Source organism: Asparagus officinalis, chromosome 1, assembly GCF_001876935.1.
Source record: "Asparagus officinalis chromosome 1, Aspof.V1, whole genome shotgun sequence".
NCBI classification, from domain to species: domain Eukaryota; kingdom Viridiplantae; phylum Streptophyta; class Magnoliopsida; order Asparagales; family Asparagaceae; genus Asparagus; species Asparagus officinalis.
In genome coordinates, this window is record NC_033794.1 from 71,257,078 (window position 1) to 71,261,302 (window position 4,225).

Below are 4,225 nucleotides of genomic sequence, written 5' to 3' on the forward strand. Positions count from 1 at the left end.
TCATATAACAATTCCTCTTGACAAGTAAAGATCGCTTTTCACCTAACAAAAAATCCAAACAAAAGGTAAGAATCAGAATTAGACAATTTCAGGAAGATAAATACAATGGTAGCAAGTTGCATGCACAAGCAGTTACATGTATATATGTATCTTGGCATGTTAGAATGGGAATAACTCCATGTTGGCTGCTACATTGAATATAGCACTTATAGACATTACAATATTCAATAAACTGTAATTTAAGAAAAAGTGACAAGTCAGGGAGATAGAATGAATTTGAATGGCAGTTTCCTGCAGTGTATAAAATGTTCTCCACAAATCAAACAAATCCTTTAAAGGAAGAATCATGAGGACCTGTAACTGAGATCTCAATATTATTGCAAATAATATGTGCTGTTCTTGTCAAAAGGTATACTAAGGTTCTTGTCAAAAGGTATACTAAGTAGATGCTAGAAATACTAGCTATCAAAAGATTGACATAAGGTTTCAGGTACCGCTCATAAAGAGGAGTGGGGTTTTGCATGGATGAGTGGGCTGATGTGCTTATACTTTTCTTATCTTTTCTTTTGCTTTTTCGACTTGTCAACGAAATATAGGCTTTATTTCTTCTCTTTTTTTGTTGGGTGGGCGGGATAAGTAATTCCTTGTAAGGTTATTGTTCTTAAGAACTCAAGTAAGAATCTTTCTTGTGGATAACTCGAGTAAGTATCCTATTAGCATACTCACCTGAAGGGAGTATGTGTAAGTTGTCTTACGATTGAATTTCAGGAGGACATTTAATGGCTACTATTTTGCTCTTTCTCAGTTAGGTAGGCAGCAGTAGCGGAACCAATATATTTTTTTAGGAGAGGCCAAAATATAACTGTCATACTATACATCAATTAGATACAAAAAGGCATAATAAGAAAACTTTTACCATTAAATCGACAATACACTATAAATTATACCATTAAATCTATTTTTGACAATAATAAGAAGAAATAAAGCGATTTTAACTTATAAATTTATAAAATAATCGCAGAAATACATGCACATAAAAAACTTATTTCACATATTTACTTTTTCATGTAAAGTTTCATGAAATTCGAAAAACTCCATTTCACCATTCTACTTTTAAAATGAGCATGAAAATTGAAACCCTGTTTCCCTATTCTACTTGAAATGCAAAAAAAGTTTACATGAAAGCAAGATGTCTTTCTCTACATATAGGATTTGTTTTCTATATTAGTCCCTCAAATCTTTTTGGGTGATTTGAAATTAGTCTCTCGATGGGATATTCAGTCTTTTGTTATTTTTTTACTTTTTGGTACAATAGCAACTATACGCATATGCATTCAAATCAAAACCCCAAACAAGACTTTATGGGAACACAAATTGGGGAAACATTATACAAAACTAGACTTAAATCTACAGATTGAGAACCTTATATTGGTGGATTTTGGTTGACTTGGTAATTTGATAATTGTCACTAGTTAAAAACTACCCAAACGTAGTTAGCATTTTAGATGGTAAATATGGCAATGACACTAATTTCATAACACTTCAAAAGATTTGGGAAATTAATTTCAAAATATGGAGATTTTGGGGACTACTTCCATAGCTGAAAGATTTGGGGGTTAATCTCAAATACGAAATGGAAGATTTAGAGGACTAATTTCAAATATGAAAGATTCGGAGAAATGATTTCAAATATGATATATTATAGATTTGGGGAACTACTATGGAAAAACACCCATACACATAAGCTATATACATATGTCCCTAAAGACTTGGGGGCCATGGCACCCTCAGCCCCCCTAGCACTGCTAGCAAAGGTGACCCTATGATTGAACGGAGCAAAATGCATACTTATTTCCTGCACATACACAATGTTGTTCAATTTGGTTTGCATGTTAATCACTCGTTGAAGACTAACATCTTAACTCTATTAGATCTATTTTGCAATTAAGTTAGATGAAGCCGTCAAAGGATTTCAGTTATGATTAATAAAAATAACTTTTCATAGTTTCCTAATATGAGTAGTATCCATGGTCACGAGCATACACAAATAAGTTTTTTTTTTCAATATAATACTTCAAAGTTTCCTTATATTGATATAACCCTTTCCCTTCCCAAAAAATAATATTCAATATTATATATAATCAATTGAAATCTTTAATTTTTTGCAATAACTCCAAAATGAGTTAAATATACTCATTAGTAAAAATGTGGGGAACAAAATTATGAAGAAGTGAGGGTATTTTTGTCGTATTGGAAGTTATCATTTAAAGATTTCAGGGAGTTAAAAAGAAGATTTTAGCGGCTATATCTATAACAACCTTTTTCTACTCGGGATAAAGTAGTTAATGTTTATGAAGTTGAAAGTTGTTAGTATTTTTCTCTTTGGCGTGAACTGCTTGATATCTCCGCCTTGGAGTTAAATATAAGTCTGTATATAAATTTATCTTTTCATTGTCTTCTTGTCTTTCTTTTCTAGATGAGGGTTATCAATGCACAATATGGAGCACAAAGTCCCTCATGACCACCATGCGCAAGACGATGCAAGTGCTTTAGTGAAGCGACGCGCACACCGCCAACATAATCTTTTAAGCTAAACAAACAAGCTATCCATACTATTATATAAAAACGTAGTGGGGTTATGAAAAAAAAAGTATGAATGGCATTTGTTCTCACAATAGAAAAGGGAGGGGCATAAAGGTAATTGCATGTGGCTTTTCAAAAAAAATTGTGCGAGCAAGCACTCTCTAACACATTACGTTGGACCTATGTTGCACGGGTATGGGTGCGAGTGCGGACACGAACACGTGTGCAAATATAGGACACAAAATTTTATAAAAGGCAAGGTTACTATATGTTTTGAAATTACTATATGTTGAGATCAAATTTGTGTGAAACTTCAAGCCAATTGTTCTTTTCTAACTCATGAGCGTGATGAAGAATCATCATAAATATTTCAGTTTCTCAGTGGCATTACCATCGGAGACTTCACGAACTTACAATCAAGATGGAATTGCATACCTTATAGGCAACGCCGAGCCCTGAAGGAGGAAGAGGAGGAAGGAGCTTCGTTGGAAAAAGAAAAATCAGCACCTCGTCACCAGCGAACAAAGAAGTCGATAGGGCTTCTGAATGCGGCCGCAGGGGCTGCAGGAGGCCGCGGGATGGGCGGATTTGGTGCGGGAGGAGCCGTTGGAGGCAGAGGATTTTCGGGTGTCGCCTAGGGCTTTTTTTTCGTTCGGTCCAGTGGAAGGATGGGGAGAAGAGGGAATCGTCCGGGTAAGAGAGAGAAGCGGTTCGGATTCGGGTTTAGAGTTTTAATTTTAAACCGCTTTAAAAGCGGGTTTTTACTTGCTTTGACTGCTTTCCCCGCTTTTCTCAACTTACTAGGTTTTATATACGTGCATTAGCAATGCACGTGGTTAAATATCATGATTAAGTATTTTTAACTTATTTTCTAACTAAAATTTGTTCTTCGGTTTTACTTTAATAGTTTATGCTCATTTTTGTCTCTAAACTTTAATATTACGGTTAGTTATTTTCTTTGATACTTGTTTAAATGGGTTACACCTAATTTAAATTTTCATGTTAATATTTAAATTGATAGAAAACAAATATAATTTAAAGCTAATTTAAATTTTTATATTATTTTGACTGACATGAAACGAAGCTTTACTTGAGAAAATACAGTGTTGCAAAAGTAAAAAATATTAAAACAATGTTATACAAGGAAGGTGAATATTTAACCATTAAGGCAAAAAAAATGTATACTAAAACGATACAAAAGATAATATAAAGTTCGTTCCTAATCAATGATAAACTTCATAAAAAATTATAAATTAAAGATTAATACTAACTCTAGTATACTTTCATATGATAAAAGCATTTGCACAAGCATATAAAAGTACTAAAAAGCTCATGACACTCCCTTCTAAAGATTTCTAAATTCACTCAAAATAATTAAACTATGCTATAAAATATTCAAAAAATATTATCTTTTATTTCTTCTGTTTTATTTTTTTACTAAGCTAATATCAACCATTCCTCACCTTTATCTTTTTCTCGATCAATTCTAGAATAGTATCTTCATCATCTACTCGATTGTGGCATCAGGCTAGAGTTGTACTTTTGTGTTGTTATCGTTCCTAGGCTCGTTAATCTTTTATCTTATTGTTTAACTTCACAAAGAAGTTAAATGTATTTCTGATGTTCAACACAAACTTCCTTA